Here is a 27,057-nt window from a genome sequence, read left to right as displayed (position 1 = left end):
TCTGCCTAGACTGCATCGTGTGAAGCCGCTCCTGAATCAATTTCACCTTATCTAATGCGTCCTGGATCAAGTCTGTACCTAAGAGCCTAGCCTCACCCGGCTTAAACCATCCAACCGGAGATCTACACCTCCTCCCAATTTTACCACAATCAAATCTGATAGCATCCATTCTAGGCCTAATGACCTCGTCTCATCCAACATGACCACTCTAATGACATGACACATCAATATAATCTAAAGCCACAACCCGTGCAATCCGTGCACCAGATAGCAACATTCCAAATATACCCAATCGTAACAATAACCCAAACAGGAGAACCGTTCTGCAAGCTCGACGAGTACCGCCCCGACTCAATGCTAAGAACCCATCACACACCGCAGAACCATAACACACGAATCTTACATGAGGGATCATATTTCCACATAACTCTGCTGCAATACGCGACCCTATCCAAATACCGGTCCATATGAAACACCTCAAGTCACCCTAATAAAAATTAATAACCATGCGCAATTGGACATAAAGTACCCAAAGTGCATTACCATAATCACAGAGAAGCAAACGACACCATGCCACATAAAACCCGAAAAAACATGACCAATACGTCATCAACTAAGCAATATCCAATAATATTCTCGCTCAAATTCCGCTATAAGGCCACAATAGAACCGCACCATATGTGCATATAACCACGAATCCCAACTCCTCGTAGCCTAGAAGAGTAACTCACCGATCATTTCAGAGCACGAATAAGCTTCACATCAATCGAATGGCACATCCTTTAACAATAGCAGTATGGAGCCAATCAATCCGGCTCGGTGTAGAATACACATCCTAATTGGGCCTACAAATGGGCCCCGAATCAACTATGGTCCGCCACCAATAGATAAACAACCTTCGAAAGTTCACAATGACGGAATCATAACACCTTCTATCAGCTGGCTAGTTCCGGCGACAACTTCACAGTCCACCACCATGAAGCAATCTGCTCATGAGAACTCCCAATCTTCAATTCCATAGAACACATGAATCACCCTATTTGATTCCACCTCCACCGCCCGAATGCCTAATACCTCTCTCATACACAATCCTCCTACGAGAAATACTTTGAAACTTCTTTCGTGACACCTGGCAAAAATTTGAATATCAACAGTCGATCAACCAGTAGAGTGCCACAATACCAGCGAAGTACCCATAAATCAAAACACACTGCCCCTTCTGAAATGTACACTCTCATCAAGCTATACCAGATAGTAATATCATTTACCTAGTCATCGGAAATCGTTCATGTTGCCTAAGAATTTATGTCCCTCCCTTCAAAACTAAACTGTGACCTTGTACATGTAAATCCTCTTCCCGCACAACACAACACATCTATTATACTATCATGTGACAAGCATAAAAATTCCATTATCAACTCTGAGTCACTAGCAATTACATACCTTATTAGTCAGAAACCTCTTTCTTGCTTCTTTCTAGGAGAAAATCATAACACGCAACCTGCTCCGTATGTTGGTAGAAATGATCTGGTTTAAACCATGGTAGAACCCATCATGAACACTTTGAAATCCATTTGCACATAATAAAGCTATCTGAACCGAATTCATCTAACTTCACCAAGCCACACAGGTTGCCAAATCCGGTAGCATTGCAACGAAGCACCTGTAGATACTAGCTACTGCATAAGTACACAAATAACCGATCATACCCATTACTGTGCTACCCCAACCTACTTCCAAAGTGTCCTATTTCCTCAAGTACTTTCCAAATTGCCTTCAAATTGCTATTTTATTTCCTTATTAGAACACTACTATCCTTAACTAAAACTTGCCCTGCAAACTCTAGCATAGAATCGCACCGCCCTAAGGCTTATAAGCCGCCGAACTCCCTTTTTATGTATTCCAAAGGTTCCACAACCAAAAATGCTTACTACGAAGAGACTTTATGTGAATCTAAAACTGTTTCCTTCACCTTCTTGATGCTGAAATGCATAATTCACAATGATATAAGATGCCACGAGTCTCAACACCGTTCAATGCAACTCCCAGTTTTCTATCCATATTTATAAATCTTGAATCCATTGTAACCATTCTCGAATTAACCGACCAAACGGACCGAAATGACCTGTGCCACTACATTCTCTGTGAATAACCACTCAATTATTTTATGGTCCTCCTATAACCATAGAGTGTAATACAACGTGTGTCCAGAAATTCCTTTACCCGAGTCATCCTCAACCTCGACCACTGCAAGTCATAACTGCTTTATTGGTATACCCCGAATCAAAACTAATACGACCCATAACCGTGCAATCAACTAGTCGATAGCAGACTCCCCCACTTAGCCTTAAGCTGCAATTATATAAAATTATAACCCGTAAGGATTTCTCCTTCTCAATTACCAAGGTCTCGCACCGTTAACCTGCCAGACTTCTCAAAGTCTTTTATTAAGCCTTTCATGAACATTCTGAATCTCCAGCCAAAATCACACACGCGACCTCCTACCGGGTAGCAAGTAATATTCCTCGCAAAGCTTCATCAACATCACGCCACCGCTAGCTGCACACAGGAGATAACCTACATATGGAATTCCTTACCGACATCTCCCAATGACACTGCACCTAGTGCAACGACCACTAAATCCGTAAATTCTCCTGAGTTCATGCTCACCCACCATTTGTATAAGTCTGCACTTTCCCTATTGACATCAATTGTACGTCAACAATACCTTCCAAACTCAAGTCATATTGCACCTGACACGATAATAAGATCTCCACGCCTCTATTCATTTCAAACACACTCCTTTCTGCCATATTAAATTTTCCTTTGTACACTAACCATCACTCCAAATAGAGTCTGCAGAACGATTCACATGTTAACACGATTCCAAACCATTCTACACTTTCTGAAGGCGCACGACTACCCTACTAGTGAATTCATATGCTAATCTGCCACTCTTACTTCGGTTAAATCATCTCCTTTAAGAAATTCCTTAACCTCTACTTCTCCTACTTGACCTTCTAGTACTTTAACCACCGCGAAACACTTCCCGTCATGTCTTCACTCATACTTTGCTACCCAAATGCTGCATCAAATCGAAATGTATCTCTGTCGCACCTGAACTTATAAAATGTTACCGACTCTAAGTCTCTTCAAAGATTATCTTTCCCAAGCCATCAATATCAAAATACCCATTCGCAACCACCATTACTACACAACCACTTACTCTTCTTGAGTTCAAACTCATTGACAGACATGAGAATTTAATTTGCCCCAAAATTTAACAACATGAAAAATCCTTCAAATCATTCACACTCGAGACGGTACGTCGCATCAAAACGAAAATCAAGCACCCAATGGCCTTCCTTTACATTTCAAGAAAACACTTATCGTCACATTCACATAGTCTTAACACTTCCCGCAGTTACGTCATACTCACCACAAAGCCATTCCACTGCTCATCGAGCCATAATTCCACTCGTAGGGACATTATCGGACATATGAGTTTAAATGTATATGTTACAACTGAAGCTACGGAGCCAAAACTACGGTTTAGACCTGGCCTCAAGTCCTCCAGACTAGCCCATCACCAAAACACATAATACACATCTCGAACCTCGTTCATAGAATCACAAGCCGACGATGCACAACTGATACCGAGCGCTCATGTGCGCATACGAAATGCGTGGAAAGAATTCAAAGAGTTATGTCTCAAGATGAATCAATTTCGCACGATAGAATACAAGAAAGTGAAATTTTCCTAAGTGTTCTGCAGCCTCTTGAAGATAAGTACAGACGTCTCTGTACCGATCTACAAGACTCTACTAAACCCGCTCATGACTCGTAAGACCTATGTAACCTAGGCTCTGATACCAATTCGTCATGACCCAAAACTAACCCCCTATCGTGATGGCGCCTATCGTGGAACTAGGCAAGCCGACTCATTTCCAAAACAAAACGATATTTTCATTTCAAAGATAATTTCAATGTTATTTAACATAAAAACCTCCATTTAAAGAGTTCAAATCAAAGAAAAACAGAAGTGCGGAAAAGAAAAGTCTGACATCGGGGTGTCACTAGTCATGAGCATCTATTATAATCTGTCTAACAATATCAAGGCTAACTCAGCCTGGAAAATAGCTAAATACTACTAGAGGAAGATAAGAGGGAGAAGAGAAGGGGCTGCGATCACCAAACAGCTACCTTGCTATCTCCAAGAAAATTCTGCAACCAGAACACTCAATAACTGCTACCGTGTCCAGCTACACCTGGATCTGCACACAAGGTGCATGGAGTAACGTGAGTACGCCAACTCAGTAAGTAACAACAATAAATACAGACTGAGCAGTAGTGACGAGCAATAAAGCATGTAACGTTCATATTAGGAAATCTCAGCAAAATACCACATGCTCTAAAAAAATCAGGATTAGAATCAAACATCTCGTTTAAACCCAGTTCTAGTAAAAATCATTTTAAAGACATTTTTCCAACAGTTTTTCAAAAAAAGGCTCAATGCAAAGGTGAGCAAGAATGATGAAATCATAAACAGCCACTCGGGCAGACCTCACAGTCACTCGTGCCACTCGGGCGTACCTCACAATCACTCTTGCCACTCGGGCATACCTCACAATCACTCTTGCCACTCGGGCATACCTCACAATCACTCTTGCCTCCCAGACACTCAGCACTCGGCACTCGGCACACGGCACTCACACTCAGTAGGTACCGGCGCTCACTGGGGGTGTGTACAGACTCCGGAGGGGCTCCTTCAGCCCAAGCGCTATAATCTGCACGGACAACTCACGTGCAATAATAATAAAGTATGCTACAGGTAGGCAACCCCGATCCACACTCATCCTCACCAATCAGGCCCTCGGCCTCACTCAGTCACAAGTATGCTACAGGCGGGCAGCCCCGATCCACACTCATCCTCGCAAATCAAGCCACTCGGGCATTTCAGTAAAACAAGGCATTCGGCCCAAAACATTTATATGCATCAAAATAGAGTCATAAAACTGAGTTATGCGGTAAACAAGTATAAACATGACTGAGTATAGATTTTCAATCGAAAATAATGAGAGGATTATACGAAATATCCCCCAAGGGTCGAAACAGCATTGGCGCAAGGCCCAAACATGGCATTCAGCCTAATTTACTGAAATTCTTTCTAAAATATATAAGTATCAAATGGTTTCAACAAGGTATGCAACTTTACAGTTGCTTCGGGACGGACCAAGTCACAAATCCCCAATAGTGCACGCCTACATGCCCGTCAACTCAAAGTAATAGAATGATACGAAATCTGAGGTTTCATACACTCAGGACTAGATTTACAATCGTTACTTACCTCAAACCGATCAAATTTCTACCCCGCAATGCTCTTGCCTCTGGACTCTGCCTCCAAATGGTCCAAATCTATTCACAATTAGTATAATACAATCAATATACGCTAATGGAATGAATTCCACAAGAAAAGCTTCAAAATTAGACCAAAACCCAAAATTGGCTCAAATAACGCCCGTGGGACACATGTCTCGGAACCCGACAAAAGTTACAAAATCCGAAAGCCCATCCAACCACGAGTCTACCCATACCAATTTTACCAAAATCCAACCTCAACTCGACCGTCAAATCTACAAATCTTATTTCCAAATTTCTAAGTTTCAATCTCTAATTTACACCTGAAAATCATGTAATCTACTCGGATTACTCGATGATAATTCAATATTATGGAGTACAAATGATCATGACTTACCTCAAGTTTTCCTTGAAAATATATCAAATATTGCCTCTCCCCAAGCTCCAATTTGTCAAAAATGGCAAATGAGACGAAGTCCCTGTTTTTATAATTCTGCCCAGACATCCTCGGTTCTGCCTCGATCTTGACCCTCGATCTTGGCCTTCGATCGAGGTCCTCAATCCTGATCCTGGGTCCTGCCTTCGATCCTGGTCCTCGGTCCTGCCTTCAATTATGACTTCGACCCGGCCTTCGACCGTGACCCTCGACCCTGGGCTCGATCATGCCTTCGATCGTGGCCCTCGACTCCGGGCTCGATCATGCCTTCGATCGTGGACCTCGACTCTGGGCTCGATCATGTTTTCGATCGTGGCCCTTGACCCTGAGCTCGATCTGGGCTTTGATCGTGGCCCTCGACCGTGAGCTCGATCTGGGCTCGGTTTCTGGGCGGAAGCAATTTCCAACAGAAGGAAATTGCAGCAGCTGTTCTAGTTCAATTTTTGATCCGTTAACCATCCAAAACTCACCCGTGTCTCTCGGCACCCCAACCAAATATACCAACAAGTCCTAAAATATCATACGGACTTAGTCGAATCCTCAAATCACCTCAAACAAAACTAAAACCATGAATTACACCCCAATTCAAGCCTAATGAACTTTGAAATTTCTAATTTCTACAAACGACTGCGGAACCTATCAAATCACGTCCGATTGACCTCAAATTTTGCACACAAGTTATAAATGACATAAGAGAGGTATTCCAATCTTCAGAATCGGATTACGACCCCGATATCAAAAAGTCAACCCCCCGGTCAAACTTCTCAAAAATAAAACTTCCGGCATTTCAAGCCTAATTCCTCTACGGACTTCCAAATAATATTTCGGACATACTCTTAAGCCCAAAATCACCATACGGAGCTATTGGAATCATCAAAATTCAAATCTGAGGTCGTTTACATATAGGTCCATATCTGGTCCTCTTTTCTAACTTAAAATTTTTAATTATGAGACTAAGTGTCTCATTTCACTCCGAGTTCCTTCCGGACTCTAACCAACTAACCCGATATAACATAATATAGCTGAATAACACAAAAAGTAGGAATGGGAAAAACAGGATTATAACTCTCGAAACGACCGACCTGGTCGTTACACTACCTCACCAAGCACCCTTGCGCTTCTACTATCAAATGCCCGTAGGTGCGGGGCCGCTTCTGCGGCTACCTGCCGCTTTTGCGATCGAAGCTCCAACCACGCCTGGACGCATCTGCGTAAAAGGCTTGCTTCTGCGAGCTCGCACCTGCAATGGAAATTCCACAGGTGCAATTACATCAGATGGCAAAAACCTTCAGATTTTCTTCTAAGTCTAAATTCGATCTGTTAACACACCGAAACTCACCCGAGGTCCCCGGGACCTCAATCAAATATATCATCAAGTCCTAAAACACCATACGAACTTAGTCGAAACCTCAAACTACCTTAAACAATGTTAAAATAACGAATCATACCCCAATTCAAGCCTAATGAATTTTGAAATTTAAAGTTTCCACAAACGACGCCGGAACCTATCAAATCACGTCTTATTGACCTCAAATTTTTCACACAAGTCATAAATGATATAACAGATGTATTCCAATTTTTAGAGTCGGATTCCGACCTCGATATCAAAAAGTCAACCCCCGATCAAACTTCCCGAAAATTCAACTTTCGCCATTTCAAGTCTAATTCCTCTACCGACCTCCAAATAATTTTTCGGACACTCTCCTAAGTCCAAAATCACCATACAGAGCTATTGAAATCTTCATAATTAAATTCCGAGGTCCTTTACACATAAGTCAATATCCGATCAACTTTTCCAACTTAAGTTTTTAATTATGAAACTAAGTGTCTCGTTTCACTCTGAATTCCTTGCGGACCCGAACAAACTAATCCAGTAAGTCATAAAATAACTGTAAAGCATAAATTTAGTAGTAAATAGAGGAACGGGATTATAATACTCAAAACCACCAGTCGGGTTGTTACAATTACCTTTTCCATGAACATATCTTTATACCACCTAAAATATGTTAATTTTGGGCAGTTAAGATTATTAAGTAGTTCTAAACTTCTATTGTAACGACCCAATCGGTCGTTTTACTTTCTAGAACCTCGTTCCCCTAAATAAGACTCCATGTATGTTCTTTTACTATTCTATGACTTGCGGGGATTGTTAGTTCGGGATTTGGAAGGTTTTGGATTGAAATCATAACATATAGCTCCTTAAGGTTGGCTCAAAAGGCTAAGTTTGACTTCGGTTAACATTTATGAGTAAACGACCTCGGAATCGGGATTTGATAGTTCCAATAGGTTCGTATGATGATTTTGAACTTGGGCATATGTTCGTATCGAGCGTTTCGGCGCCTAATAGTGAAAGTTGGCTCTTTGAAGGTTTTGAAGTTCTTTAAATTTGGTTTGGAGTGGGTTTTGGTTATATTGAGGTTAAAATTGGATTCCGAGATGGTGAATAGTTTTGTATGGTGATTTAAGACTTGCACAAATAAAATTTCGTATTATTCCGAGTGGTCTAAGTATGATTCGACGCGTTCGGAGCGATTTGGAAACATGAGGTTCATAACTTGATTCAATTTGGGTTTGGGGTGTGATTCTTGGTTTTGTTATTGTTTTACGCATTTCGAGACTTTGAGAAGGTTCGTATTATGTTTATAGACTTGTTGGTGTAATTGGATGGGGTACCGGGGGGCTCGGGTGTGTTTCGGACCACCCGAAGACAAGTGAAAGAAACCTGATTTTTCTAGTTCTGGTTTCCATTTTCGTGAATGCAGAAGGACCATCGCATTCGCGAAGAAGGACTTGGGGTAAGAGAGCATTTGTACTTCACGTTTATGATCAGCCTCTCTCATTCGTGAAGCCTTGTGAACCTAGGCCTACACATTCGCGAATACCCTCTTGCGTTCGCGTAGAGGAAAGGGGTCGGAGAGGGTTAGTGCCCATTGCCCTTCGCGTTCGCGTAGGTGCAGTCGCATTCACGATGCACAGGCGGGCCAGGTCTTCGCGATCGAGAGGCTGCCCTCGCGTTCGTGACGCAGGGATTTTCTGTCCGTGAATTTTTGACTCCGCGAACGCGAGGCTTCTTCCACGTTCGCGAAAGAGGGGGAGGCAGCTGGGCAGAACGTCGTTTTAAAAATGGGACTTAGGCCTTTTTGTATCATTTTTCACTCACTTGGGCAATTTTTGGAGCTCCAAAGAGAGGGATTTAAACCTACCAAATTGAGGTAAGTAATTTCTACCTATTGTGAATAAAATACATAGTTTATGGGAAGATTATAACATATTTAACCACGAAGTATTTTATGGAATTTAGTGAAAATCATATATTTGAGTTCATGAGGTTATGAGTAACAACTTTCTTCAAAACTTTTTGAAATCTGGGCACGTGGGCCTAGGGGTGAATTTTAGGAAGTCTTCAATTAGGGTTGAGAAATCACTTTAATAGCTAGGATATGAACTTTTGAACGTGTATTGACTATTTTATATAATAATTGACTAGTTTCGAGTCGTTTGGTACCAAGTTGAGAGTTTAAAGCACAATGTTTTGACCGGAAAGTAAGCTTTAGGACGAGGTAAGTCTATTTTCTAACCTTGTAAGAGGGAATTAACTCCATAGGTGAATTTAATTAATATGTGCTTCTATTTATGGGGGCTACATATGCATGAGGTGACGAAAGTCTGTACGTAGCTAATGATTATGCTTATATCCAGGTAGTTTAGGTTTACACCATGCTTTGTTGACACCGTTATTTGACTATCCTTACTAATTGCCTTGAATAGAGCCGAGATTGAGGATTTCATGATTTTAAAAGTTCCTAGTTGAATTTCTTGTTTTGGAAAGAATTAGGGGATATCATGATAACTTGAGAAATCTATGTTCAACCGCATCGCAAGTATATTCCATAAGCGGGGTAAATTTCCACTACTCTCATGGGAGCGGGTTGTTCGTCTCGGCATGTTAATATATGCATCTATGGTTCGTGTCGTTCGACCCTCGGCAGTGGACACGAAATATGTACATATATTTTGGATTGGGTCGTACATCATCAGCATAATTCATGCGTAATAATACCGGAAGCCCAATTATATTTGATATTGTTTCATTGGCTTGAGAGGTAAATGGTTAAATGAGGGAAATTGATTTGGTACTTACTGTAAGTGAAATGATTGCTTATTAATTTATTGCTTTTGAGTTTTATTGTCATTTAGATATCCCATGTTTAATTAGAATTTTATATCTTTTATTGTTGGCCCATAGTAAGTGTCGAAGTTGACCCTTCATCACTACTACTTCGAGGTTAGACTACATACTTACTGGGTACATATTTTTTATGTACTCACTCTACACTTCTGCACTAAATGTGCAGGATCTAAGGCAGGTGCATCTAGATATCAGTCCAGCGCGCATCCTTGACTACTACGAGACTTCGCTGTGACTTTCTTCTGAGCCCATTCTGCAGTAGCCGAAGTCTTTCTTGTGCTTGTATTTTCTATCTATTTCACTTCAGATAATAGTGTAGTATATTTTTGTATATTCTACTAGTAGCTCATACACTTATGACAGCAGGTCTTGGAGATTCATGCTAGTAGATACTTGATGGTTTTGGGTTATTTTACTTATCTCACTTGCTTTCAAAACCTTGATCTCTCAATATTATTAAATTCTTACTTCTTATTTATGCACAAACCAAAAATCAACTATTTCAATTCTTTAAATGAAATGATCATAGAGTTAGTTCACTGTAGGCTTGCCTAGCGGTAACGTTGGGAGCCATCACGGCCTATAGGAGAGATTGGGCCGTGACATCTATCTTGGAAAAGTTTAGGTTCTCCAATAAAGTGTTTGCCAATACAGTAAATTAAAGTTGTAGTAGCATCTTCTCTAGCTTCTTGTTCTGCAACTTGCATATCATTTTCGGGTTTTACTACAGGTTCCACTATAGTGGTTCCTAGGATTTGTCCTTTATTTTCTTCGGGAAGATAATTATCCCACTAATTTTTTAATACGCCGGTAAATCCTGAGAATATTAATATTGCAAAATGTTTTATTTTACTAGTAGTAATAGCAATACATATTTCATGAAGTTTTTTGTATATTTGGCTTTCTGCAAATCTATCAACATTCCACTATGTGATTCCATTTCTATTATGACTGGAGCTACTTAGATAGATATCTTTTTTGAATTGAACATCTTGTAAAGATGCTCGACTGTGATAATTCTTTTTTGTTAGAATGCCTTGCATCATAAGAAATTCTATTGATTTCAGAGTCAATAGTCTTGATGGTACAGATGGCTTTTCCTGTTAGTATGGCCATTATCTTACATATGTTTTCGGAAATTTCTTTAGAAAATTTTGTTAACTTCTCTAGACCTTTATTCCTATCAAGGGAGTCTTCTTTTGCCCTTAGAGCAACATATTCGGCTTCTATAGCACTTAATTTACTTTGTAGATTATGTAGCTCTATGTCTTTATCATTTTTTAGTTTACTAGTGCTAGCTTGGTTTGAAGTTGTACTAGTTTCAGAGACAACTAATTTTGTTTTAAGTTGATCTTTGATTCTTTACAGAAGATTATTTGTAATATCAATTTCCTCCTTTAACTCTAGGAAATTGTCTTTGCAAAATTCTGGGAGTTTAATTATAGGATGTGTTTCAATTGTAGGGGGCACTACTACTAAGTTATTTGTATAATTGTTTTGCGCAATTATTTTATTTTTATCTTTGTTAGTTGGTCCACTTTCCTTATGAATACTTTCTCTTTTGAAAGGAGATGCAGTGATTAATTCACTTTGGATTGGTATTAGAGTTTCTTCTAATGGCAGAGTAGTGGCTTCCCTAATGTAAAATATCCCGAATAGTTTAAAATATCCTTTTTACTTGCGCTGCCAAATATTTTACTTTCTCTTTTGAGAGTAAAATATCCCGAATGGTTAGAAAATGTAGTTGTAGTCCCTAAAAAGGGATATAAACATAGAATGTGGGTAGACTATAAAGATTTAAACAACGCATGTCCTAAAGAATCTTTTCCTCTGCCGAATATCGATTGCATGATCGATGCCACGGCCAGCCACGAGATCCTTAGTTTTCTCGATGCCTATTTCAGGTACAATCAAATACAAATGAACCCGGAGGATCAGGAAAAGACTTCGTTCATCACTAAGTACGATACCTATTGTTATAATGTAATGATGTTTGGACAAACAAATGATGGTGTCACTTATCAACGCTTAGTAAATCAAATGTTTGAAGAACAAATATGTAAATCAATGGAGGTTTATATTGACAATATTCTAGTTAAGTCCCTGCGAGCAGAGGACCATTTGACACATTTGCAGGAGACCTTCGATATACTAAGGAAATACAACATGAAGCTCAACCCGAAGAAATGTGCATTCGGGGTCAGCTCGGGCAAGTTCCTCGGCTTTATGATATCAAATCGGGGGATAGAAATCAACCCCGATAAGATCAAGGCAATCGAAGACATCGCAATCATGCACAATGTTAAGGCCGTACAAAAATTAACAAGGTGCATAGCCGCCCTAAGACGATTCATCTCGAGGTCTACAGATAGAAGTCACGGGTTCTTCTCACTGCTCAAAAAGAACAGTTTTGCATGGACCCCGGAATGCCAACAAGCATTGGGAAAATTAAAGTGGTACCTCTCGAACCCGCCATTGCTTCATACTCCAAAAGTAGATGAGCGACTCTGCTTGTACTTAGCAGTCTCAAAAATTGCGGTAAGTGGGGTCCTAGTTCGAGAAGAGCAAGGTACACAATTTCTGGTTTACTATGTTAGTCGAACTTTAGGTGAGGCCGAGACCAGGTACCCACTCATAGAAAAATTAGCAGTTGCCCTAATAAGCGCCTCGATGAAATTAAAACCATATTTTCAATGTCACCCGATGTGTGTGGTGACTACTTATCCCTTCGCAATATTTTGCATAAGCCCGAACTTTTGGGCTGATTGGCCAAATGGGCCGTCGAGATTAGTGGGTACGATATCGAGTATCGACCCCGAACGGCCATCATGTCTCAAATCTTAGCGGACTCTGTGGCCGACTTTACGCCCGCCCTCATACCCGAGGTTGAAAATGAACTATTATTAAAGTCGGGTACATCATCGGGGGTGTGGACCCTCTTCACATACGGCACTTTGAATGTGAATGGGCCCGGGCTAGGCATCGTTTTAAAGCCACCCATAGGTAATACAATTATACGAGCTATCAAAACTTCCAAGTTAACTAACAATGAGGCCGAGTATGAGGCCATGATTGCAGGTCTCGAGCTAGCTAAAGGTTTGGGAGCAGAGGTCATCGAGGCCAAATGTGACTCCTTGCTTGTGGTAAACCAAGTCAACAGAACCTTTGAGGTTCGAGAACATCGAATGTAGAGGTAGTTGGAAAAATTATAGGTGACTCTACGTTGGTTTAAAGAATGGACCCTACATCATGTGCCTCAAGAACAAAACAGTGAGGCCGATGCCCTTGCAAATTTGGGGTCATCAGTCGAAGACGACGAGATTAGCTCGGGGACTGTCGTATGAATTTCAAGATCAGTAATCAAAGAAGGCCACACCAAAGTCAACTCCACAAGTATGTCCTGGTATTGGAGGAACAAATATATCGAGTACCTAAAGAACGGTATTCTTCCATCAGATTCTAAGGAATCGAGGATTCTACATACGAAGGCCGCACTATTCACATTGGCTAAAGATGGAACACTATATAGAAGGTTGTTCGATGGACCATTGGCAATATGTTTGGGACCAAGAGATACCGACTACGTCCTACAAAAAATCCATGAGGGCACCTGCGAAAATCATTCTTGTGTCGAATCATTGGTTCACAAAGTTATCAGAGCAAGATACTATTGGGCCGATATGGAAAAGGATACAAAAGAGTTTGTTCGAAAGTGTGACAAATGTCAAAGGTATGCACTGATGATTCACCCACCCGGAGAGAAACTCAACTCAGTCTTATCCCCATGGCCATTCATGAAATAGGGAATGGATATCGTCAGCGCTCTACCATCAGCCCCAGGTAAAGCGAAATTTATTTTGTTTATGACTGACTATTTCTCTAAATGGGTTGAAGCACAAGCTTTCAGGAAATTTTGAGAGAAAGAAGTCCTAGACTTCGTTTGGGACCACATTATATGCCGATTCGGGATGCCTGCCGAGATTGTATGCGACAATAGAAAGTAATTCGTCGGCAGTAAATTTCTCGAAGATCACAAAATAAAAAGGATCTTGTCGACGCCATATCATCCTAGTGAGAACGGATAGGATGAATTGACAAACAAGACTATCATTCAAAATGTAAAGAAAAGATTGAACGATGCTAAGGGAAAATGGAGAGAAATATTGCCCGATGTCCTTTGCGCGTATCGAACAACGTCAAAATCCAGTATAGGGGAAACAGCGTTCTCTTTAGTATATGGCACCGAAGCTCTGATCCTTGTTGATGTCGTGGAACCCAGCGTCAGATTTTGATATGCAACAGAAGTGTCAAATCACAAGGCTATGAATACAAGCCTCGAATTGCAAGATGAAAAACGGGAAGCCGCCCTCGTTCGAATGGCCGCACAGAAACAGCGGATCGAAAGGTACTACAATCGAAGAGCCAATCTTCGACACTTTAAAATTGGGGACTTGGTTCTGAGAAAGGTCAACCTCAATACTCGAGACCCAAATGAAGGAAAACATGGCACGAATTGGGAGGGACTGTATCAGGTCCTCGATATTATCGGAAAGGGATCCTACAAACGACGTCCAATTAACCAACAAATGGAACATATCACTCCTCAAACGATATTACTGCTAAGGTAGGACCTTCTTCGCATTCGTTTATATTTAATACTAACCATTTGTAGGTGTTTAATCGAAGACATCAAAGGATTCTTCAAACACGAAGTCCTTAGATTTGAAAGCACGTGTCGCATAATTTTTCCCTTAGACCGGTTTTTATCCAAAATGTGTTTTTCCGGCGAGGTTTTTAACGAGGTAACCATTGTTCGAGCTAACTTAGAGTAATTCAACAATATCTGAGGCTCCTTTACAATCAACTTTGAATACTGGGGGGCATTACCATCAGATATTTACAAGGAAAATACATCGTGTCGACAGGATCTCGATAGACAAATTTTGTAATGGTCAAATGGTCGAACGAACCATGCCCATGTAGATTACTCGAGCCCTAATGGCAAACATGTACTCATATTAATCTAATGAAAAAAGTATTTTTCCTTGCCAGATATTTCATGCCTTAGAGAAATTTTTACTTTACAATGTCGTGCTTGTGATCTATTGTGGAAACTGGCTTAAGGGCCGGTCATAACTAAAGTTCAAACAATTGACCATGCACTCGGGGACTGCCATCCAAAAAATCAATATAATCCAATTACTAAATCCTCGAGATCGTAAGACCTTAAAAAGGAAACCGTCGATTTTATAGTCCACAACCACTCCACTCAGGAACTGATACTTCGAACATGTTAGAAGTATAACAGGGGAACAAGCCCAAAAGGCGAATCCATACGGTCAAATTAACACGGTTCGGAGACGTCCGATTTTCGCTATAAAATAGGCCTTCAAATATTTTTATAAACCGGTTAAAAAGGCTACCCTCGGCTGAATTACTAAGGGTCTCGATAATATCGACCCTCAAAAACCCTAATGGGAACAAAGTCATTCGAACTCTCGAACAAATTCTTTAATTTACGCTAAGGCATTATAAAATAAAGGGTCTCGATTATATCGACCCTTGAAAACCCTAATGGGTACGGAATCATTCGAACTCTCAAGCAAATCCCTTATTTCATGCTAAGGTACAACAGATTTTATATGATTAAACAATAAATGTTTCAAGCCGAAAAGGGGGAGAAAGCCATTCTTTTTACTATGGCCGTATCGGCCTAATTCAAGAGCCTAAAGGGTCATTTTATTTTTGAGTTAGAGAAATCATCCTCACTCAATTAAAACCTAAGGGTCACCCTACTCCGAGTTCGAGCAAGTACTCACTCGATTAAGATTATACTAGTCCGGCTTTGATCAAGTTGCCTAAGCCTTGAACTTATGAGCAAATGTTTCATAAAGTATGAATGAAACAGAATTTTCAAGAGGCAGGAAATAGAATAAAGAAAAGTAAAAGAGAAAAAAGATTTTTTATATATACAAAGATATTTACAAAGCCCGATCAAGGTCCCGCACAAAAATAAAATCAAAAAAGAAAAAAAAGGCTATGATTCCTAATTTTCCTCAAGGGCAGCTTCTTCTCTATCGAGGTCCTCCCCATTCTCGGACCCGCTCTTGCTGCCATCATCATCATCATCATCATCGGATGAGGCTAGTGCTCCAGCATCAGCTTCATGCTCTCTAGCCTTTATTATCTCATCGGTAAGATAGAAACCTCAAGCGTGGATCTCCTCGAGGGTTTCCTTCCGAGATTGGCATTTAACGAGTTCAACAATCCAATGTGCTCGAATTTGAGTGGTCTCGGCTGCCTCTCTCGCTTGGACTTGAGCGGCTTCAGCATCGGCTCGGTAGACAGCAACGATCGCATCTACCTCGGCCTTTGCCTTTTCGGCTTCATATTTGGCCTTTGCAAGTTCGAAAGCCAATCGAGCCTCGAGCTACTCTATTTGCTTCGCCTGAGCCGAGCTCTTCTCCTTCATGCCTCGAAGCTGACTTTCGACCGATGATAGTTGGGCTCGAGTAGTCTCTTTTTCTATAGCAAAGCAGTACATACCTTCTTTCCACCCCAAGGCCTCCGCCTTCATCATGTTGAACTCCTCGCGAAACTGCTCGATCCTCTCGATCTTCTGCTGCAACTGTGAGATTGAAATGTTAGCCACCTTTCCCTAATCGAGCCCATGTGATTTTAAGATTTTCATTACCTGCTCGATCAGGTCGGTCTACTCTCTGTGAGTTGTGGCCAACTCGGCTCGGAGGTCCTTGATCTTTTCTTCTTTTTTCCCACGGAGAAGGTTGAGGGCATTCCTCTCCTCGGTAAGCCTTTGAATGTCGGCCTCGTACCGACTCAGTTCAGCTCGAGACCGAGAAAATCCTTCCCGATGAAGCGCTGAAGCCTACGCAGAAATAAGAAAAGAAGTTAGACAAGAATAGAAAAATAAATAGAAGGGTAATACCAACAAGGGGAGTTAAGGCTTACCCGATTCAAAGCTTGCTGCGATTCATTGAAAAGGCTCGAGGCCTCACCCGAGTCCTTACTCGAGACCTCCAAGTCGCTCAGGCCAGTAGCATTTTTGACCCCAGTAAAGTAATAACAGAAGGGGTCCTCCCTTCCGTGGGCTCCTTCGATTGAGGGGGTCTTCAAGGCCCGAGCCTTTAGAATCATATCCTGAGAAAACGAGGGGAGTAGCGGGGAGCCTCCAATTTCTATTGCCACAAATGGATCACTTGGGGAGTTCTTTCCGTCTCAATGGGCCTCGAGACCAACCCCCACATTCGTACCCACCGTTGGCTCATTATGCTGGGAGGCATCTTCAATCCTCGATGACTCGGGGACTTCGCCCAAGTCCCTTCCCGAGACCCCCTCATCTCGAGATGGAGTCTCTCCAGCCTTCCCCGATTCAGTTTCCTTTGGGGCCTCGGTGCTCATTCCCACTCGGGCCACCAGCACAAGTAGTCTTCTTCTTCTTTTTCTTCTTCCTTCCTTTGATGCCGAACAGAGTCTTAAGTTAGAAGGATGATGTTCTTCTTCGGCTTGCGAGCTGCCTTCTTCTTAGGTTCTAGATCCTCGGACATTGACGTCTTTTTCCTCTTTTTGTCCTTCGCCGGTTTCAGTGCCGCGGTCGAAGTCTCCACTTCACAAGATAGGGGCCTCATGATAGCATCTTTGCCAAGGCCTGTATAAAAGGAAATTAAGTAAGAAATGTTTTAACAAAATCATCAAAGAAATGGAAAAGGGGCTTACCATGATTTTTAGCCTCCCATCGGCCCTTTGATAAATCATACCATGAACGCTCGGCGTACGTAAAGGTCGAGGCCAGGTCCCGAACCCAACTCTCGAGGTTAGAAATTGCACCAGGCATCCAAGAGACCACTACATCACGGAAAAATATATCAATGAGGAGAAGCAAAAGAGAAAAATAATAAATAAGTGCTAACAATGTGATTGCACTTACGCTTCATATTCCATTTCTTGGGAAATGGCATCTTCTCGGCCAGGATCAGGTCGGAAGTCCTCACTCGAATGAACCGGCCCATCCATCCTCGGTCATTGTCATCATCTATGCTCGAGAATAGCACCTTGGTAGCCCGACGCTAAAGGTTTAGTAACCCGCCTCGATAGAGACGGGGGCTATACAACCTGATGATATGGTCGAGGGTGAAAGGAATACCCTCGACTTTTCTCAGGAAAAATCAGAGCAGAATAATAATCCGCCTAAAGGATGGATGGATTTGATCTAGGGTTATTTGATACTTGCGGCAGAAATCGACGATAATGGGATCGAGGGGGCCCAGCGTGAAAGGGTAAGTGTAAACACTCAGAAACCCTTCCACGTGGGAAGTGATGTCTTCCTCGGTGGTCGAAATCACCACCTCTTTGCCTTTTCAGTTGCAGTCTTTCTTCACCTGCTTAAGGAAGCTCTCAGTTATCGAGCATATATACCTCGATATTGGCTCGCGTCAACCACGAACCAACGAAGCTTTGTCGATCTTAAAGTCGGAAGTGAGGACGCACCCCCCAGGAACACACTCCTCAGGGCGCGGCTCCACCGGTGTTTTGTTGCCGGCCGGCCGCGATGAAGAAGCATTTTCCTATTGAGGAACCATTTTTGACATTTTCGCCATTTAGATTTGAAGTTAAAAATAGATGGAGATGATAAGATTTGGTGTTCTATGAAAAGGTTAGCAATGAAATATGTAGATTTGCAGATGAAGAACTTAGAAGATGTAAAAAGCTTTGGAGATTCGAAATTTGAAAGTAAAAGTTCGAAATGGTTAAGAGAGGAGCTATTTATAGATTTCACAAAGACGGTTCAAAATTGGCGGTGGCCGACCATCGACTGACGCGCATTTAATATCTTGGTAACTGTACAGACAGGACGCTTCGGTCACTTTCGTCGCTTACTCACGAGGATGATGTCAAGAGGGGACGATCTGTATACGGTTAAAATCGAACCCACCCGATTTTACTATTTGACCAAGACCGAGAGGTTGCATCGAAGGATGCTCTCGTAACGGAACAGACTAAATCACAAGGACAAGGTACCGAGTTCAGAATCGAAGTTCCTGTCGAGATCGAGGCTAGTAACGATCGAAGCCAAATGAGACAGACATCGAGCAAGATCGAAGATAGCATAATAACAGAAAGACGAGATATCCGTGTCTTATCGAGGATCATAGCATAAATCTCAGTGACTGCTCGAGGATCATGGCATAAATCTCGGAAGGGATCAAATCAGAAACGGTTAATTAGCTAATCATGAGATTTCCTTCTATAATTAGAATTATATCATAAGTCGAATTCCTCTACTATATAAAGGGGGATTCTAATCATTTGTAGGACATTGTTGACAGATATCAAAGCAGTATAATTCTTTTTCTCATTTGTACTATTGTTCATCAGCTTGTTATAATTTAATCGTTCTTGCATCAACCAGTTTGAGGGTATCCAAACTCGAGGGCTGAGTTCCATTCTAACACTGGTTTGCTTTACTTTATTGTTAATTTCTATTACTCATCCTCACATTTATCAATTGGTATTAGGTGAAATCACGTATTCTTAAAACCATATTATAAGCTTAATTGTTACCTAATTTTAAGGGTAAACAATGTACTGTGAATAAATGATGATTTGTTTTAGTGAACTTGCATTTTTATGTCAATTATCGATTATCTTATTAATCATGCTTGTATTATATAGTCTACATATGGTTGTTGTTATATATATGTTCACTTTTGGGAGTGTATGTAACTTCTATATAAAAATACGTTTTCTCTAATCTTTAGTTGTTATCGAAATATAGATCTAAGATCACCTAAACATCCTTTAGAAACACCGCAGGGTAAACCAGAATACAACAAGAGTATGAAAATAATTCACCAGCCTTATCTCAAGAAAAAATCATCATGTAAAAAAAGGTAGTCTTGGGTAAAGTCATCGCGCGTTCATGTAGGGTCGGGAGAAGAGCCACACTCCAAGGGGCATGATGTAAAAAGTATATCCTAATATAAGTATTAGTAACTGCTTCCACAACTAGAACCCATGATCTATAGGTCACATAAAGACAATTTTACCGTTACTCTAAGATTTTCCTTAATCGTGTAAAAACAAGCATGCAAATTTATTTGAATGATGAAAGGATTATCCTTAAAACATTACACTAGAACCTCTACAATAACACAAAATCTTCTTTATAAGAGAAACATCATAACTTAAGCTAAAGCATAGGATAAGTACTAAGTTTATTATATTTTAGAAGAGTAACCTTACACCATATAGGGTGGTAATGGACGTGTCGAGTTGGATATGGGCGAATCGAAAATGGATAATGTAAAAGTGAATAAAATATCTGAACCGACCCATATTTAATACGGATAGAAATATAACTAGCGGATAATGACTTCTGAATATGATCACTTTTGGGAGAATTTCTTGTCTCCCCCAACTTGATTCTTTGCAAATGTAAAAGTTAAACTCATTGGTTATCTATTTTTTTAAGTGGATAACATGGATCTTACCCAGATTTGACCTATTTTTAAAAAGTTCATTATCCAACTTATTTTTAATGGATAATATGAATGCATAATTATTTTTTTAATCTATTTTGCGACCACTAAGCATAAGCAAGGGATACATTTTACTTATCAACGAATTCTCGTAGAGCTTTGTTTACCTTCTACACTATGCTAGAAGCTACTTTTTAAGAAAACAACAAGACTATTCTTTTTTCAAGTACTGCTGCAGCAAACACAAGTTATCTTGTGCCCTTTGAAATTAATCCGCGATGTGTAATATCTATGTTTTCGAACTGAGTATTTTCATCACAAGTTCAGTAGACCACAAGATGGAAACACAGAGAAATAAAACCATGATGACTACAACCAGTTTCAAAAGAAACCTATTTCTTAATATTCTAAAGTCCCCTATTCTTCCTCCTATCAACTATATGATTATGTAAAATGCATGACGCTAACACCCTTTCCGCTTGATGTTTAAGAGTACCAAAATTGTTCATTATCAATCACATGAAACCGGCTTTCGAGAATAATAAAAGCACGTTCAACAACTGTTCTTAATGATGTACAACGAAAATTGAACAATTCTTTCTCATTTTGAATAGGACGATCACTATACTCTTGTAAGTGAGCATACTCCATGATAGAGAGAAATAAACTGTTAAAGGTGTAACTTGATGATAGTCCAGCTGGAGATTAGTTGTTAGTTAGTTAGGTTGTTAGTGAGGGGGTAATTATGTGATTAGACAGTTAGTTAGTTAGATACACTGTAGGTCGGTTATTAACTGTGTATAAATACGCACCAAAAATACCGCACAGAGCGCCCGTCTAAAAAGCTGCCCTCCAGAAGAAGAAGAAAGCTTACATCCTCTCAAATCGTTTCTCTCTTACTGACTGCTTAACAATAAAACTTCCATTGTAGCCACTTGACATGGTATCAGAGTAGGAGTGTTCAATTCTTCACATCGCTCGCTCATTTCTTCCTCATCTTCTTCTAACAATTCATTCTCAAATTGAGCAATTGAGAGCTCAAATGAGCGATTATCAATTGGGGATCATAAAATAGATCATACTCATTCGCTATTTGTGCATCCATAAGATACTCCGCTCTCCGTATTGATTCCGGTACAATTGACAAGATTTGAGAACTACGAGTTATGGCAGAGGTCGATGAGAATCACATTGCAAGCCAAAAGGAAGGTAGGGTTTGTCACTAGTACATGCGAGAAGGAATAGTTCAAAATAGAGCTACAAGAGGACTAGGAAACATATAACGCTATTGTTCTATCATGGATTATGAACACAGTGTCACCAAATCTTCTCAGTGGCATCGTTTATGCTTCAAATGCACATTTGGCCTGGGAGGAATCTGATGTAATGGTACCTTCACAAAATTCAAAGGACTATGTGGATCATATCCAGCTGCAAAGATTACATCACTTTTCTGAGTGTATTGAATGATTCATATTCTCATGTTAGGAGGCAGATCCCTATGAAATCAGTAGAACCCACACTCAATCAGCCGTATGCCATGATAGTTGAAGATGAGACTCATAAGGCAGCCAACACAGGATTGACTTCAGTCATTGAGGGAAATTACATTACTGCTTATTGGAATGGCACCTCCGCAAAAATCTAAATGGAATTTCAATATTCAATGTGAGCATTGTAAGCTGAGAGGTCATAGCAAGGAAAACTGCTATCAACTAGTGGGATATCCACCCTATTTCAAGGGAAGAAAGAGATATGGAACACAGGGTGTCCCATACGGAACTAATTTTTCAAGAGCACATGCTGCCTCTTATGCTAAAGGTGGTGTTTCAAGCAAAAACCTTGGTAACTGTAGCACAGGACATGCAGGGGTTAATGCAGTTTTGGAGGAGTGTGATGAATGGAACTGACAATTATATGTAAGACCAGTGAAGCACATGTAGAGTAAGTGTGACCTTCACACTAGAGGAATATAGCCAAATTCTGAAGTTAATAAACAAAGAGAATGTGCCTGAACCTACAACCAATGTGGCAAGTATTATTTGTGCTTTTATGACTAGCAAGTATGAACATAGTTGGATAGTAGACACATGTGCAACAAATTACACGGTGTCCACCCCTGAAATGTTGTCTACTGTTAATAACAACATTATTTTTGGAAACGAAAGTGTGCACTTACCTGATGGAAACAAGTTACCAATAGTACATGTTAGTATATGCAGTTTAGCTCAGGGAGAAATTAGTGGTGTACTGTGCGTTCCTTCCTGACTTTAAGTACAACCTGCTATCTGTGTCAAAATGGACTAGACAGTTAAGATGTTTCTTGGCTGTCACACCTTATTTTTTCCGGGTAAGGAAAGATAGGAGTTTTTCCAATTAAAGTGATATTATTTGAAAATGGATTGGTTTTATTTATCTTTGTAGAGTCGCCACTTGGAATAAATTAATTACGATGTTCCAAGTCACCGATTTATTTTAAATCCCAATTCAAGAAAAACGTTGACTCTGATTAAAGTCTGCGAAACGCAAAAGACCATGTAAGAAATTCGGTTAACCAGTGAGAAGGTGTGAGACACTCTCGAATTTTGTGATTTTAGCATTGTTGCTTCATAATTAAAGTCAGCTTAATTATCTGATTATTTCATGTTTTACACCTATTGTGCGTTTTTACCTTTTATCAATTTTGATTTTATATTTTTAACAACTATGAAAATTATTTAAAATAAGTTACGATGTTGTACACTTATCGTTTGGTACACATTACAAACTGTGCCACATGAAATGCACCCGCAAATACAACATGTTTTTGTTACTTATTCGAAGTTGAGGGTCAAAGAACACGAATGCGCACTTGAACTTGGTATTACGTATTACAGCTATGCCACGGGAACCCTACCCATAGTGATATTTAATTATTTAAAGCGTGCCTAAAGCAACTAGAGCACTTGAATTATTATTCTAAACTAATTTGAGATTATTATAAGGTCATAATGGATATGGAGTTATAGCGGAAGAAATGAATGATTTTAGCTATTATTAATTTATTTTAAAAGATACTTAAAACTAAAGTTATCGTTACGACCCAACAATTCATTCCTATATCTTTATGTATCGACTAGAAAGGTCGTTTTGAGTATTTGCACTTTGATCGGCAGTTTGAGGGCTTGAGTAGCTCTGTATGATGTATTATGACTTGTGTGAATCATCAGATTTTGGTTTTTCATGTTATTCAGAATCCATTTGGAAGAATGGATTTCATGATTTAAGCTTTAAGTTCGAAGAGTTAACCAAGTTTAACTTTTTAGTATTTGACCTCGGATTGTAGTTTTGATAGTTCCGTTAGCTCTGGATGATGATTTTGGACTCGAGCTTATGCCCGAATTTGCATTTGGATGTTTCTAGAAGTTTTCGGCACAAATTGGCGAAAATAGAATTTGAAGGTTAGGAAAAGTTTATAAGTTTGACCGAGAATTGACTTTGATGATATCGGATTCAGATTGTGGCTTTGGGAATTAGAATAGCTTCAGTATGTCATTTCGGACTTGTGCACAAAATTTGAGTTCATTCCGGGTTGATTTGGTATGTTTCTCCGTGAATTTTGGAAGTTGGAAGTTCAAAGTTTCTTTATGTTCGAATTGAGGTATGATTTATCATTTTGATATTGTTATGCGTGATATGAGGCCTCGCGTTGATTCGTGTTATGTTATGGAACTTGTTGGTATGTTTAAACGGGGTCCCGAGTGGCTTGAGCGTGTTTTGAATTAATTTCAGACCATTTTTCTTCATGTTCTCATTGCTGGGTGCTGCTGATTTCTGTTGTTTCACACCTTCTTTGCAATCACGAATATTGGGTTGCTATCGCAAAGATTGGGTCGTGACCGCATAGTTTATTAGAGGAGCCGGTCATTTTTTCCTTCATCGCGTTCGCGACAGTGGAACCATGTTTGCATACCTTTGTGAGGCGTGGGCATCGTGTTCGTGCCCTTATGCTTGCGTTCGCATAGTGTGGAGATGAGAAGCTGGGGACTGTTGAGAAGGCCTTAGCGTTTGCGAAGTGGATGGTGCGATCGTGTAAGGTTGGAGTTGTTGTGAATCGTGTTCGCCAGGGATATGCCACGAATGCGTAGAGTATTTTTGGTGGCAGATTATTTTGTTCATCGCGAACTTGATGAATTTTCCGCGTTCGCATAAGAGGAATGCCTAGGCAGGATTATTAGTGCTATATTTCGGGGGTTTCGACCATTTTATCATATTTGGGGCTATGAAGCTCAGATTGAAGTGATTTATGAGGTAATTTTTACCATGTGAATTGGGTTAAGTATTCTCTACTCATTTTTATTATATATTATGAATCTATCTTTGTTTTTTGGCATTTGATTGAGGGTTTAGGAGAGAAATTGGGTATTTTTGTCTAAAGTTTCATAGAATGAATATTTGAGTTTCGAACTTCGATTCGGAGTCGGATTTGAGTGAAACTAGTATGGTTGTACTCATAATTGAATGGGTTGTCAGATTTTATAAGTTTTGTCGAGTTCTGAGGCGCGGTCCTGGTTGGACCTTTTGGTTGATTTTGGGATTTTGAGTAAAGATTTGACCCTTATCGATTGGATTTGTTTCCTTTGGTTTTGTTTGATGTATTTTGAGTTGCTTTAGGCTAGTTTCGAGCCGTTTGGAGGTCGGTATGCACGAGATGGCATTTTTGGAGTATCGCTTTGCTTGTTCGGTATTCGATTTGACTTGTTCGAGGTAGGTAACACTTCTAAACATGGTGTTGTAGGTATGAAACGTGTTATGTGATTGATGTTGAGGTAACGCGCATGCTAGGTGACGGGCGTGTGGGCGTGTGGGTGTGCACCGTGTGAGTTGTGATTTAGTCGATTCCGTGGAACTGTGTATCTATCTTAACTGAACATTTTTACTGTACTCTATGTGTTAGAGTACTTGAGCTGTAATTTATTCTAGAAATCATGTTTTGGCTATGTGATGGTACTATTGGGACCCACAATGGTCGTTCTTGGCTGTTGAGTTATTTGCTTAATTGAAGTTATGTACTAAGTCACATTCATCATTTCATATCATATCTCAGTCTCTGTTATCGTATGTTGTCACATCTTGTATCATTGAATAGGGTTGCTTAGCATGAGTGTTGTGAGCCCGAAAGATTAGAGAGATTGATGACTAAGTGAGGCCGAGGACTTGTTTTGAGTAATATTTATGGGATCGGGCTGCACGCCGCAGCAGGCTATATTTATTCATGCCAGGATTTGGCTTATTATAGCGCTTGGGCTGGAAGTAGACCCTCCGGAGTCTGCACACCCACAGTGGGCGCAATTGCTAGCAATCATTTGCATTGGGCTAGATCTGCCCTGGTTCATCTGCATTGGGCTGGATCTGCCCTAGTTTTTTTGCATCTTTGGGGGTGGATCTGCCTTAGTTTCTTTGCATTTGTGTTGGATCTGCCATGTACAGTACTAAGTAACTGAGTGTTGAGCATGATGAGTGAGAATACGAGACAGTGAGATTGAGTACATGAGTTCATCATTGAGATGCATCGCATTTCACATGCGTACTTGAGATACAAGCATAGAGATGCATTTCCTCATGCTAACCAGTTTTGGTGACATTCTTGATTTCACATGTATATTGACTTTGTCGCGCCCCGTTTTCTTGCGAAAGCGGGTTTTGAAGTGTGACGACTCTTTTAAAGAAAGGGCGTTAAAATAGAAGAGTTGCCACCTAATAGTAATGAGGTGCATTAGGGCACTTATTATGCAAATAACTCTGTTTGACTAGTCAACGCCACCAAAGAACGGGTAAGGGCTCAAATTACCTCAAACAGAAGGTGTTAGGCACTCTTCGAGGTCCACAACTGTGGGTCTCGGCCGATCTTAAGACTATGTGGATTACGTAAGTATCAGATAAACAAAGAAATATAAAAGTCGAAGAGTTTCATTATAACACAATGAGAATTGGTACAAATCTTAAGGACTACAAGGATACGACTATAATGGTCTACATTAAATGACTAAGTGTAAATAACAAATACATAAAGAAAGTGGGGGGGGGGGGGGGGGGTCCTATATTTTTTAGCGTAAAAGATCACCCCTTGCAACATAAATAATACTGCGCAACTCGTTTGAGGTAGGGGTTGCTCATATTATTCAGCGGGCACAGACTATCATCTCCTGCAACCCGATTACTATGTTAAAGTTGTTTGCCTAAAGACGCTCTAATTCAATTCTATGTCATACCCTATGTGTGCACTACCCGTCCCACACGTATGGTCCAGGAGGCTTTGGACCTCTATTTGGGTGGTTCTAGACTTACTTATGTTGCTCAAAATGATAAAACTAAGCGACATTCAAAACAATAAGGACTTCGCATAAAGACAATTTGAGGCCCAAGTTAGCCTCCACACATAAATAACAAATGCACGCTAGCAGATTCAACAATAGACCGATTTCAAAATTAAGACACATAATAGTCGTTAAGTTGTATAGCCGCTAATTTCTAGGCAATTCTGATTTCCAGTAGTGGACAAGCAGCGAATTTGCAGATTACAAACCTATCGGAATGAT

Source organism: Nicotiana tomentosiformis, chromosome 9, assembly GCF_000390325.3.
Source record: "Nicotiana tomentosiformis chromosome 9, ASM39032v3, whole genome shotgun sequence".
In the NCBI taxonomy this organism is placed as follows: domain Eukaryota; kingdom Viridiplantae; phylum Streptophyta; class Magnoliopsida; order Solanales; family Solanaceae; genus Nicotiana; species Nicotiana tomentosiformis.
This window is presented reverse-complemented; position numbering follows the sequence as displayed.